At 36.8% G+C, this 14995-nt stretch overlaps 1 protein-coding gene across 19 annotated transcripts in view; it reads left to right on the forward strand.

Moving 5' to 3' along the window:
* The window catches only part of CFAP20DC (CFAP20 domain containing), a 355007-nt gene that overhangs the window by 201518 nt on the left and 138494 nt on the right, over positions 1-14995 (forward strand). The window lies entirely within an intron of this gene.

A 14995-nucleotide genomic window follows, 5' to 3' on the forward strand; every position in this document is an offset into this window, starting at 1 on the left:
AAGTCTTTGAGAAGCATTCCACTTAGTTTCCCCCCTAATTTCTTGACCACTACCTTCTATTAGATAGAGTCTGTCATCCTGTATATCCAAAAAATTAATGATTTTCAATCTTTTTATTTTTTCTGTAGAAGTAGAACCAGTGCACAAAGATAAGTTTGGAAACTTCAGGCACAAATGAACTTGAAGTACTCAACAAAGTACACTGCCTAAAAATTAGTTCTCTCTAATAATACCAGGAAATAATAAAAGGAACAAAGAGACCAAAGTTGGGAGGAAGAGCCAGGGACTTACTCTCACCTGTTATCTTCATTTAAGAGGCTTTTCTGATAAGACAGTTTCCAGAAACCACAAAGCATAAGCCTGGTATGTCTCTTCTTCCTCAAAGGAACACTATGAGAATACTCATTCCATTTTACAGTTAAGGAGACTCATTTCAAAGGGATGAAGAAGGGGAAGGAACTTTATCTTTGGTGAGGGGGTAAAAGTATAAAGGCCTTGCTTCCATTCGTGCAGAGAAGTTTGACCTCAGTATCAAAACTCAGACCAATAAAATGTTGTATCTCAGCTGGGTGTGGTGGCTGACACCTGTAATCCCAGCACTTTGGGCAGCTGAGGCAGGAGGATTGCTGGAGCCCAGGAGTTGGAGACCAGCCTGGTTAACAAAGTAAGACCTCTTCTCTACAAAAAAAATTAAGAAAATTATTTTTCTTTCACATGGTGATGTGCAACTGTAGTCCCAGCTACTTGGAAGGCTGAGGTAGGAGGAATTTTTGAGCCCAGGAGTTCAAGGCTGCACTGAGCCATGATCACACCACTGCACTATAGCCTGGATGACAGGCAAGACCCTGTCTCAAAAAAAAAAAAAAGTTGTATCTCAGCCCACATGATCATTACCATCTATGGCTCACATTTGTGAATGTGATCGTCTTAGTTTAATAGGACACAAAATAATTGAAGTCATAAGGCAGTGTGCCTCATTTCAAAGCAAATTTACAATGAGAATGGAGTGTTCTTCTTCCATAGACAACTTTTAGACAACAGCATTTTCTCCACTTGGTATTTGCAGCTAAGAATCTATGAAAATGAGTTTCCTCCCAGTGCTGTATGCTTACTAACTCACAAAGGGATTTTTTCCCCAGATCCCAGAGACCCATAGGGTGACTTTTTAAAAATAACTACTTTATTGAGATTGAATTCACACAACATAGAATTCATCCTCTTAAAGTGTACAATTCACTGGTTTTTAGTGTGTTCACAGAGTTGCGCAACCATCACCACTATCTAATTTTAGATCATTTTCATCATCCCAAAAGAAGCCCCATACCCAGTAGCAGTTACTCCCCATTACTCCTCCCTGCAAACTCTTGACAACCACTAATTTATTTTTTGTCTCTATGGATTTGCCTATTCTGGACATTTCATATAAATAGAATCATATAATATGCAACCTTTTGTGTCTAACCTCTTTCATTTAGCATACTGTTTTCAAGGTTCATCCATGTTGCAGCACTTCATTCCTTTTTATACCTGTACTCATGGTATGGATATGCCATATTTGTTTATTCATTTATCAGTTGATGGACATCTGAGTTGTGTCTACTTTTTGGCAGTCATGAGTGATACTGTTATGAACGTTTGTGTGCAAGTTTTCACATCTGTATATGTTTTCAATACTCTTGAGTATATATACACCTAGGAGTGGAATTTCTAGGTCACATGGAATTCTCTGTTTAACTTTTGAGGAAATGCCAAACTTTCTCCAAAGCAGCTGCACCATTTTACATTCCAACCAGGAATGCATGAGGGTTCCAGTGTCTCCATGTCCTAGTTGATGTTTCTTGTCTATTTTTTACATTAAGGCCTTTCTAGTGGGTGTGAAGTGGTATCTCACTGTAATTTTGATATCCATTTCACTCATGGCTAATGATGTTGAGCATCTTCTCATGTGCTCATTAGCCATATCTCTTGGAGAAATGCATATTCAAATGCTTTGCCTATTTTTAAATCGGATTGTCTTTTTATTGTTCAGTTGTAGGAGTTCTTTATTTTAGATAAAAGTCCCTTATTAGATATATGATTTGCAGGTATTTTCTTTTATTCTGTGGGTTTTCTATGCATTTCTTTATGATGTCCTTTGAAGCACAAAAGTTTTTAATTTTGATGAAATTCAGTTTATCTATTTTTTTCTTCTGTTGCTTGTGCACTTGGTATTGTAACTAAGAAACAATTGCCTAATTAATCCAAGGCCACAAAGATTTATTCCTGTGTTTTCTTCTAAGAGTTTTATAGCTTTAGCTTTTAAGTTTATTTCTATGATGCATTTTGATCTAATTTTTCATATTTGGTGTTGGGGGATGGGGTCCACCTATTTTTTCTTCTTTTTTTGTATGAATATCCAGTTGTCCCAGAACCATTTTTTGAAATGACTATGTTTTCCCCATTAAATTGACCATGCATGTAAGAGTTGTTTTTCTGGTCTCCCAGTTCTATTCCATTGATCTATATATCTATTTGTATGCCAATACTACACTGTCTTGATTACTGTAGCTCTGTATTAAGCTTTGAAATCAAGAAATGTGAATACTTCCACTTTGCTCTTCCTTTTCTTCATTGGTTTTGCTCTGCTGGGTCCTTTGCATTTCCAGATGAATTTGAGGATCACCTTGTCAATTTCTGTGAAAAAGGCAGCTGGGATTTTGGTAAGGATTGCACTGAATCTATAGATCAGTTTGGGAAATATTGCCATCTTTTATTTCTAAGTGTTTTATTCTTTTTGATGCTATGGTGAATATAATTGTTTTCTTAATTTTATTTTGATTTGTTCATTCCTAGTGTATAGAAATACAATTGATTTCTGTATGTTGATTTTGTATCTTGAAACCTTGGTGAATTTATTACTTCTAGTAGTTTTTTTTTATTTCATATGGTGTGTCTATATGCAAGATCATGTCGTTGCAAATAGAGATAGGTTACTTCTTCTTTTCCAGTCTGGATGCCTGTTATTTCTTTTTTCTTGCCTGATTTCCCGCACGAATGGATTTAATTTGAATGGAAGTTTTTCTTTATTTCATGGTAGTTAAGATGTAATACTTTGACTATTCTAGCTCTGGTATTGAACTCTAACACAGACATTATAAGTCCAGTCAGGCCTAGAAAGATACTATTAGTGTGAGTCGTAGGAAATTTCCTTGATGCAAGAAGAAAATTTTGAGAATGATTGTGGGACTAGAAGTCTTTCTAATATTACTAGGTGTGAAATCATCTTTGCTGGCTAGCATTGTAGTTCATATATTTAGAGCACTAACATGTTGGTGATTTCTATCACCTAAGCTGTGTCTCTAAAATAAAGGCCCTCCAGATGATGGAATACACCTCTTTTGGCTCTACTTCTGGATAAGTAAGAGCGTCTCTTTTTCTATTAAGTACCTATCAGGCCAGATATTCTCCCAGGTACTAGACATGTAACAGTGGCTAAGACAGATAAGTCCTCTTTCCTCAGAGGTTTACACATCTGTTGGGAGGTAGACATAAACAAATTGTGCATGAATTAATTATAAACCGTGATAAGTGCTGTGAAAGACCGTGGAAGGAACTTAGCCGTCAACTTAGCCATCACGGTACTGCAATCAGGAATTGTAAGTAGACATCCCATTGAAAATCTGTGCCCTTGCAAAGTGCCAATGTGAAGCAACTTGTGTGACAAAGGAAAATAAGACTCTTACAAAAGGAGATACAGGAGAACTGTCCTAATCCCATGATATGGAAGAGTACTAGTAATTCTTAAGGAATGCTTACTGAAAATGATTTGTTAAGTGCTGGGTAAACTTTTTCTTTGCAAAGTTTTATTCATACTTTAATAGAGTTATCTATTATTAGGTTCAAATATTTTTAATTAAGAAAGAAGTACAACCCTCTGGGTAATATTGCAACCATGTAGATAGCTGGTAATTAAACTTTTTCGCACATATAACGGTACTCAAACAATTTTGAATGAATCATTTTAAACTGGCAAATGTCATTATGTGTTTCTTTAAACAAACAAACAAAAGACTTATATAACAGGCTTTGTAGCTCCAGAAAAAGTTTGAGCTTATTGAAGAATGCGTAGTTTCATAAGAAAGACAAAGCATGCTACCAATTATAAATTCAGGTATTCTCTTTAGAAAAGAGACATGACTTTTAATAGGAAAAGAATTGTAAAATGAGCCATGTAACTTTTGACTTTAACTTTCACATCTCCATTTTTGAAAATCAAAACTGAATTATGGAAGGACACTTTTGAATATATTTTAGGCCATAGAATAGTGTGAGCACATTTTTCCCTTTAATTATCAAGCCGTTTCCTTTGGATAATGTAAAAGAATTAGTTTTGTTTCTGCCCTGATATATTTAAACTCAGTATTGGAGTAGAGAATATCTATCATCACATTTTTAAAGTAATAAAAGTCTCTGCAATTTGTGCTCTATAAACTTAGAGAAAAAATGAATTTGTAAATTATTTTAGTATTTTTAAAGCATTGCTTCATTATGTAAAATTCTGCCTTTTCTAGGGTATATAATACTCTTTGTTCAAGCCATCTGTCTCTCTTTCCATTTGCCACTCAAATGTGCCATTTGCAGCTGTTTTTCCAACAATACCCCATTGTTTGAAGAATCCATAAATGTCTTTCTGACCCTTCTCTCCCTTCAGCTACAACAACATTGCATTATTTCAAAACACCTGTTTAAGAATCAGGTCACCCTGTGTGTTAGACATATGTTCATTGCCCTGGCTAACTGTGCAGATTCACTTAGGGGTGGTTCTCCCTCCTTTGGCAGTTTCCACCACATGTGCCCACTGGCCTCATGCTGCTCTAGGTCACTTGATAAATAGCCTTCCCCAAACAGAACCCTCTGTCAAAGCTATCTACATTTTCATTCTCCATGACTGAAAAGTCAAAAGCAGTGGAAACCATGGCTCAGAGCACCAGCTGGAATCAGACAGGCCTGGAGTTGAGTCCTGGCTTTGTTCTTTCTTATCTATGCAACCTTGGACACATTTCTTAATGTCTTTGAGCCTCAGTTACCTCATCTATAAAATGGAGAAAATAATACCTATCCCACAGGGTTGTTTTGAGTGTAAAATTAGATAGCACATGTAGAACACCTAGCCCCTAATCTGAAGTATACTTTCTTCTACCTTTTGCTGACTGATTAGGCAGAAATATAAACCAGTATGGCTGGCATTCTAAAGCAAATGAAACCTTTTCAAATTCATACAGTTCCATAAATTAATTACAGGTACTGTTCTACAAGGATGGTGGCTCTGTGGTTGTGTGCTTCCTGCTCTTTATTTATAGTTGAATCAAGTGCTAACACAGTGAATTTCTGTGTGCCTTCTGCCAGGTAACATATTGGCATGTTCTCGGGGATACCCTAAAGAGAGAAAAATATTTATTTATAAGCAGAAAGCAGTGTCTCTCTGATCATTTCCCGGAGACCACCCTCTGTGTGTCTACCTTGTTCACACAGCTAAATTGCAGATGTGTAGCTTCCTGCTTGAGGTCTTGAATTGAATTTGGGCAGAACTAGCAGCAGTTCATAAACCATAATGCTAACCATGGTGAGAATGTTTCCTTTACTAAGTGGGACACTCCTACCAATGGCTTTTGGAAAACAGTCTGATATTTGATGTTTTGTCAAAACTGCACTCTTTTCTTGTCTCAGAAAAGACAAGGTCATTATCTCAGTTTTATCTGTCAATGCACTGCTGGGGATATTGCTGAAACTGCAGAATTTGGTGATTAAATAACATTTCCACTGCCAGTAAAAGTATTTGAATTAGGCATAGAAATTTTCCAGGTGTAACTTGTTCCTGTCCCTCTGCTTTCTTTTTAAATATTTTTCAGACTGAACCTGGCTGTGCTACAGAATGGTTTGTTTCTTTCATTTTCTTTGTATCTAATGTTTAATGCAATGGTTGCAAAGGCAAAATGGTGTGGTAGAAGTATTTTTAAATAAGTAAAATGGAATTATGATTCAAATTTTGGGTAATGGTATGGAATAGCAGTAGTCACTAAGACATTTTAATATCTCCATTTCTGAGCAGCTTGGTATGCAAACAGTGCACCCATTATTCTAATGAAGAGGAGAAATTTCAAGTTCTCAAAAGTTTCAGGAATTGTAGGTAGAAAGACTTGACAGACATTAAGGTGCTATCAGAAGTATGAGTTGGCTGTTTAGCCAACACTATGATGGTTCACTGTCAATTCTTTAATATTCTAGTGCTAAGGTTAGCATCCTACTCATCAAATGTTTATTGAAGACGTTTATCTTCTCTGCTGTCTTGGTTTTCCAAGTTTTAAATAGGAGCAAGTCGTACTCACCTCTTCATGGAAAAGGTACTAAGCTGAGTGTATTTCCTAAAAGCACTAAGATCTGAAATCCTTGACTCAGAAGCTTTTATGTGACTTTAATGGTTTGAGGTGTCTCCCATATGCCAGGCCTTCCACAAGGTGCTCCCTACTTTATCTTGTCTTCATCTCCAACCCTCACAAGAGGCCTTATTATTCCTCTTTGACAGACAAGGAAGCAGAAAGGCTCCACCTCGCTCTCATCTAAATTGTGACAAAGCAGTGTCAAATCCAGGAGTTAGGGACAGAAAAGCCAGGGCACCTTCCACCACAATGGGCTGCTACCCCCAATTAGAGGCCACTGAAAACATTCCATGATCATGTGACAACTTAACTTCTCTTGCCACTTTATGCTTTAACGTATTTTAATGTGCAAAAGCACACACAAACGTTGGTATATCTGTCATTACTCTATTCAACCAAAGCTTTACATTTTGTAACAGTTCAAGCTTACTTAAAGTTATCATCTTCCCACTCCAGATATATCAGTTGGCTTACCTCCTCTATTTTCGTTTCTGTAAACAGTCTCAGTAATAATTTTCCTCCTGGTTCTTTAAATATATCTTAAACTACCATTTATTGAATGGCTACTATACTTGTCCCATGTACAAGGCTACATTTGCCCTGTAGATGGCATATCCTTGAATATAGCATGAAAACTATTCAATTTGATTTTACTATATTCCTTCTAGTGTATGGTTAATTGTTAAGCTTGAGACATACTCTGAACTCAGAAGATAGGTGCGGGAAACTTAAAATTTGTTTTTCTTTTTTTTTTTATTTTTATTGTTATTATTATTATTATTATACTTTAGGTTTTATGGTACATGTGCGCAATGTGCAGGTAAGTTACATATGTATACATGTGCCATGCTGGTGCTCTGCACCCACTAACTTGTCATCTAGCATTAGGTATATCTCCCAATGCTATCCCTCCCCCCTCACCCCACCCCACAACAGTCCCTGAAGTGTGATGTTCCCCTTCCTGTGTCCATGTGTTCTCATTGTTCAATTCCCACCTATGAGTGAGAATATGCGGTGTTTGGTTTTTTGTTCTTGCGATAGTTTACTGAGAATGATGATTTCCAATTTCATCCATGTCCCTACAAAGGACATGAACTCATCATTTTTTATGGCTGCATAGTATTCCATGGTGTATATGTGCCACATTTTCTTAATCCAGTCTATCATTGTTGGACATTTGGGTTGGTTCCAAGTCTTTGCTATTGTGAATAATGCCGCAATAAACATACGTGTGCATGTGTCTTTATAGCAGCATGATTTATAGTCCTTTGTGTATATACCCAGTAATGGGATGGCTGGGTCAAATGGAATTTCTAGTTCAAGATCCCTGAGGAATTGCCACACTGACTTCCACAAGGATTGAACTAGTTTACAGTCCCACCAACAGTGTAAAAGTGTTCCTATTTCTCCACATCCTCTCCAGCACCTGTTGTTTCCTGACTTTTTAATGATTGCCATTCTAACTGGTGTGAGATGGTATCTCATTGTAGTTTTGATTTGCATTTCTCTGATGGCCAGTGATGGTGAGCATTTTTTCATGTGTTTTTTGGCTGCATAAATGTCTTCTTTTGAGAAGTGTCTGTTCATGTCCTTCGCCCACTTTTTGATGGGGTTGTTTGTTTTTTTCTTGTAAATTTGTTGGAGTTCATTGTAGATTCTGGATATTAGCCCTTTGTCAGATGAGTAGGTTGTGAAAATGTTCTCCCATTTTGTAGGTTGCCTGTTCACTCTGATGGTAGTTTCTTTTGCTGTGCAGAAGCTCTTTAGTTTAATTAGATCCCATTTGTCAATTTTGGCTTTTGTTGCCATTGCTTTTGGTGTTTTAGACATGAAGTCCTTGCCCATGCCTATGTCCTGAATGGTAATGCCTAGGTTTTCTTCTAGGGTTTTTATGGTTTTAGGTCTAACATTTAAGTCTTTAATCCATCTTGAATTGATTTTTGTATAAGGTGTAAGGAAGGGATCCAGTTTCAGCTTTCTACATATGGCTAGCCAGTTTTCCCAGCACCATTTATTAAATAGGGAATCCTTTCCCCATTTCTTGTTTTTGTCAGGTTTGTCAAAGATCAGATAGTTGTAGATATGTTGTATTATTTCTGACGGCTCTGTTCTGTTCCATTGATCTATATCTCTGTTTTGATACCAGTACCATGCTGTTTTGGTTACTGTAGCCTTGTAGTATAGTTTGAAGTCAGGTAGTGTGATGCCCCCAGCTTTGTTCTTTTGGCTTAGGATTGACTTGGCGATGCGGGCTCTTTTTGGGTTCCATATGAACTTTAAAGTAGTTTTTTCCAATTCTGTGAAGAAAGTCATTGGTAGCTTGATGGGGATGGCATTGAATCTGTAAATTACCTTGGGAAGGATGGCCATTTTCATGATATTGATTCTCCCTACCCATGAGCATGGAATGTTCTTCCATTTGTTTGTATCCTCTTTTATTTCGTTGAGCAGTGGTTTATAGTTCTCCTTGAAGAGGTCCTTCACATCCCTTGTAAGTTGGATTCCTAGGTATTTTATTCTCTTTGAAGCAATTGTGAATGGGAGTTCACTCATGATTTGGCTCTCTGTCTGTTTGCAGATGACATGATTGTATATCTAGAAAACCCATTGTCTCAGCCCAAAATCTCCTTAAGCTCATAAGCAACTTCAGCAAAGTCTCAGGTTACAAAATCAATGTACAAAATTTGTTTTTCAGTTCACTTTAAGATTAATAAGAAGAGTTCAGCTCTATTTGTCAGAGAATTCTTTCTGAAAATTAGCAGGCTATCACAGCAAAATGTATGGAAGTATATTTCTATTTAGGTCATAGAGTAAAAGGTTATTCTATATAAATATAGCACATCAATATAAAGATCTTTTTTTACAAAACCTTTCATGCATGTTCCTCCCCAAAAAAGAGAGACACATATATGAGATGGAAAGTTATCTATCTCTTTACAAGGAATTTTGCCACCAATTGGTTTAATTACCCCAGAATCTTCTACCTGAGACATTCTTAAGTGAGTGGTGTGCATAGTTAATGAAGTATGAGTTGAGCCAGGCTTATGAAATGTCTTCAGGGTCACATGCTAAAATGCTTATGACAGATATTTCAAAGGCAGCATCAAGTCTGGTTGTGCCTAGGTCCATGTGCCTGCCATGAACATAACACACGATCTAGATTCTGACCAGCTGGTTATGGCCTAACTCCTGATTCCTGCTATGTAACTCAATATAGCATCCCTTAAATTTAGTAAAATTTTTCAAGTTGTGCTGTGGCTTGGTCTTTAAGCTTTAATTTACTCCTTTGCATGGTAGAGACACATGTTAAAAGCTACCGTAAATTGTGAATGAGCTATGCGCACAAATATATGTCACTTACAGCTTGTGCTTGTGGCTACTGTCTTCTCTCCACTCCTTTTATTATTGGACCTACATCCCCACTGAGTCAGGTTAAACTCTTGGGTATGATGCCTAGCTTGAGAATCTGAAACAAGTTTTCAGGAATGCTAGTAAAGAGATGCCCTGGAACACTAATTTACGATCAGCTATTATTTAAAATGTCACTGTGGAGATTAAACACTGTCTGCAAATAGCAATAGAGAGAAGATTAATCCTCAAATTCAAATGGCAGTTAAAGTTTAAAATTAGCTTTGGAAAATGGACTTCTAGTACTTTTCTTACTGTCGTGTTGGGGTCCAAAAAACATCTTCCAAAACTTTCTAATGACAGCTATAAAGTTTTTAATAAATATAAATTTCAAACCACCAGTGATACTGGCTCCCCAGCTGCATTTACAAAATACTGTTTTTCACTGCTAAGACTGTTTAGATTGAGTTTTCCAGTGATTCACAAGTGAGCCTTAGACTTTGTTGTTGATCGGAGAGAAGTGTGCATATTATAAGCCTATATGTTGATGAGTTTTCACAAACTGAACACACTCATGCAACCATCTTCTGGATCAAGAAAGAGCAAGACCAGCACCCCAGAAGCCCCACTGTGCTCCCTCCCTGTCACTATTCGTTCCTCACAACTAATTATACCCACGTTTGGTTTTACCAAACCAAACTTAGCATTTTGTTCATGAGATTCAATACATCACTCATTTCACTGCTGTGTCGTGTTCCACTGTGTGATTATATCAACCTTTATGTATCCATTCTACTGTTGATGGGCATGTGGGTGATTTCCATTTAGAAGCTATTAAGAATATATCTTTTGGTAGAATCTTAGACTTTTAATAAAACTTGGGCAGGGAAAGGGAAGCCATTTGGTCTCTTAAGGTTTAGAGTAAATTATAGGCTTTCTTATACTTGATGCTTTGGAACAGTATTACTGGCTTCATTGCTGAAACAGTAATGTATAAGTATTACTTGATAGTCTATTTAATTATTTGATATGAACACAAGCTCCCTACTTCCAGGTTGCCCCATGTTTTTCTGCCTGATGGCTGGAACGTGCTGCCATATTACCCTCCTTCTCCTTCAAGCCCCTTCTTAGGGACCGTCTCCTCCATCCTTTATGAAGCTTTAACTGATCCTCCACAAAACAACCTTTCTCTTTTCTGAAATGCCAAACCATTTTGTATATCTCCCTTCTCTTATGTTGTTTTTAATATTATATCCTAACAGCCACCATTTCCTTTGTAATAGTGCTTTTTTAAAAAGTTACACTGGGAACAATTTTTTTTAAATACAGAGGGAGAGATTGTTCGATAGTTCTTGTATTAAACTATCGAACTCCTGGGCCATGACTATCAGGCACTGTCACAACGCAAGCCTGACACTGACAAGAGAGTCTCACAGATTTTGTAGGCTCCAGAACAAAAGTAACATCCCCGTTTTCTCCCAATTCTATCCCCCTTCAACCCATGAAGAACAGAATGAGATTCTTGGTCTGATCTTATCCTGTGGCCATGTCTCATTTTTCTCCACACCTGTGTCACCCAGTGTTTAGCAGAACTGGTTCCTATCTGAGGCTCACAAATTTCTGTCATCAGATATTTGATTGATTAAACTATTCTGTCCTAGCAGCTTAAGGAATAGATTGGGCGAAGGACATCAAGTTGAAAGGTTCTGTTTGTTGTGTTTTATGTTTTTGCTGGAGTTATCAGTTTTCCTTTTAATCATTATCAAGGACCTGTGTGATCATTAATACTATACCTCAACATATACTACCCTATTTTAGAGTTCCTTCTTTATAGCTCTCAATTGCCCTGATAGAGGTAAGGTTTATGAAAGCAAGGCCATATCTTAATTGTCTTTGTAACTTCACTGGCGTAGGCTCCCAATAATGTCTGGAGAAAGATCAGTGAAAATGAATGGATTGAATGGCTTGGAGAGCGAAGGACTGGCCTGCGAATCTGAGCACAGCTGAATTGTACATAGCCTTCAGCCCATTGCCTCGTTCCAAGGACAAATCTGATTGATAATGTCTCCCCTCTTTCCTACAAGGATATTTTGAGATGAAATTGAATTATACATAACATTTTGAGCCTTTCAGAGATAGTATTACATAAGCCACTTTGCCTCTCAGCAGTCGTGTAATTTAGTTAGATGACATCTTGTGCTGGAGTCCACTTTAATGCAAAGACTTTATTGCAAAGCTTCTTAAAAATAACAAATAAATGATTTAGCCTTTCTGGTGATTTTGAAATGATTTAAGAGATTGCAAATCAAAAACATTTCGGAGGACTAAGTTAATTACCTGACTCCACCACCAGTTGCTCTATTAGTGATGCTGGAGAAAGTTGCTTTCTTCTCTCTGCTGGATTTTGGCTGCCCCTTCCAGGGTGTTGTCAGAATACATTTTACTGTTGTATGAAATAAAGTCATGGAAATGCGGCGTTTTAAGCAAATATAGCATCAGCAGTGCCTGGCACATAATAGGGTCTCAGTAAGTTTCTACAGAATAAATTAATGAATCAATCTATTTCCATTACTGCAGTGGAATATAGGGAATATCCCAGCCACCAATTCCTTCAGCCTCAGCTTCAATACTGCCTGCCAGTGGTGGGAGTCCCTCTGAAGGCCACTAACTCCATTTGTCAACAAATTTAATTACTTTCAAATGCCACCTTAGACTTCTGTGAGGTTTTCTCTAATTCCACTGGGCGGTTAGTCACATCTGTGCTGCATTCCTCAGGCGTCTTACTCATACCTCTGTTGTCGTATTTCTCACAGTACATTAGAATTCCAGTTATATAATACCTCTCAGGTCTCCCTTTGTAGACTGTGAACTCCATGAGGACAGAAGTATGTCTTGTTTTCTTTGTGCTCCCAGTTCCTAGCGTATTACAGAATGGATGAAAGACTGGAAGAAGGGGGACAGAGAAAATGAGAGGAAAAAATAATAAGAACAGGGACTATATGTATTGACTGCCAACTCAGCGGTCTCTTAAGAGGGCTGTGCTCATCCCTGAAAGTGTGTACCAAAGACAACCCATTCAGATTCAGGAAGAAAAATTGAAAACAAGTTTTTTTTTTAATCCTAAGCATTTTAATTCCAATTTTTTGTGTATGTTTTGTACTCTACATACTATTTTAAAATGTTTGTGCATATATTTAGTTCATAAATAAACATATATTACAAAGTACACATTCCAACATTTTCCATTAAAGGTACAAATCACACATTTGGAGACCCCCTAGTATATTTGTTTGTCAGGTGCCTCTACTAAGCATTCAATGTAATATTATTTCATTTAGTTCACCAAAAATCCTGTGAGGTATGTACTGTGGTCCCCAAGACGAAGAAGTTGATTCATAGAGAGGTTAGGTAATTTTCCTAGTCATTAAAGCTGGTAAGTGGTGGAAGGAATGCCCAGGCTTAGATTTGTCTGGCTTAACCCCTGCCACATCCTCTCTTATTCTTCTCTCCTAGAACCTGGGGTTGTTCTTCAGGCACAGTACAACCTTGTGGATTAAATAAGTAAATTGAATAAATGACTTAATCATACGAAGTACATATTAAAGCTTTCTTCTTAAGAAAAATTATGAAAATTAAAATAAAATGTGTTTTTCATTGTAAAAGTGTGTATTGGCAATGAGGAGCCAGCTAACATACCTATGTGACACATTAGAACGCTTAATCCCACTTCTTGACCGAAAAACTGAAGAACAGCAAGTCACTTGTTCACTGCTGCAGCTAAAGTCAAGCAGCTGGTATTCTCATGTTCACATCTGATTACCAAACTGCTTTTTTTTAATTGAAATATAATTTGTATGCCATAAAATTCACTCTTTTAAAAAAGTAAGGAATTCAGGAGTTCTTAGTATATTCACAAGATTCTGTAACCATCATTTTGACCTAATTTCAGAACATTTTAATCACTCCAAAAAGAAAACATATACCCGCTAGTAGTCACTTCCCATTTCCGTTTCCTCCAGCCCCACCATCCACTAATCTATTTTCTGTCTCTGTGAATTTGCCTATTCTGGACATTTCGTATAAAGTATATGACACAATATGTGGCTTTTTGTGCCTGGCTTCTTTCAGATAGCATAATATTTTCAAAGTTCATCCAGCCCTTCACTACTCTTTAGGCTGAATAATATTCCATTATGTGGATAAACAAAAATCCATCCATCAGTTGATAGACATTTGGTTGTTTTCACTTTTTGGCTATTATGGATAATGTTTCTTTGAACATTTGTGTGCAAGTTTTGTGTGAACATATGTTTTCAGTTTTCTTGGTATATGCTTAGGGGTGAATTGCTGGGTCACATGGTAACTCAGATGTTTAACATTTTGAGGAACTGCCAAACTGTTTTCCAAAGTGGCTGCACCATTTTACTTTTCTGCCAACACTGTATGAGGGTTTCAGTTTCTCCACATCCTTGCCAATACTTGTTATTGTCTCTTTTTTATTGTAACCATCCTAATGGGTGTGAAAGTATCTCATTGTGGTTTTGATTTGTATTTCTCTAATGACAAGGATGTTGAACATCTTTGTATGTGTTTATTGTCCCCTCAACTATTTCTTTTGAATTTAAATTATTTGTTTCCTTTTTTATTTTTGCATTTTTCATTGGGATATAAATTTTATTCTTCTTCTTATGATACCTATTTTGGCCCAAGAACTCTGAAAGCATATTAAATGCTCATGAAATATCTTATTAAAGATTGCCTGGCCTCTCACAGTGCCAAGCTGCTTGTGCCATGAACTCTAGATTTAACTGAGTTTCCACTGGCAACTTTTTAGGAAGTCTCCACATCACATTATCAGATAACAAGCTTTTATAAACCCCAAATTATGATGATAATGTTTATTATAAAGCATTTAATGTCATAGGAACTCCAAGAATTTTTTTCAAAATTATATATTTTTAAATTTTTTACATTCCTATGAGGCAGAAAAGAAGCCAGAGAGTCCTCCAAGAAAGTGTATGTAGAGATATAAATATCTAAAAAATTCTAAGGTGTCTTGGAAAAAAAATCCTTGTTAGCACAACCAGTGTTTCCAGATGTACAAGAAAATTTTCTAATTGCTTTTAAGTTATATGGCAGTTCTGCGTGTAAATCCCACTGCTCATATGTGATTCTAATATTTTAGTGATGTTGAAATTAATGTTTGTTATCAAATCTAGTTTAGGCCAGAG

Source organism: Pongo abelii, chromosome 2, assembly GCF_028885655.2.
Source record: "Pongo abelii isolate AG06213 chromosome 2, NHGRI_mPonAbe1-v2.0_pri, whole genome shotgun sequence".
NCBI lineage: Eukaryota > Metazoa > Chordata > Mammalia > Primates > Hominidae > Pongo > Pongo abelii.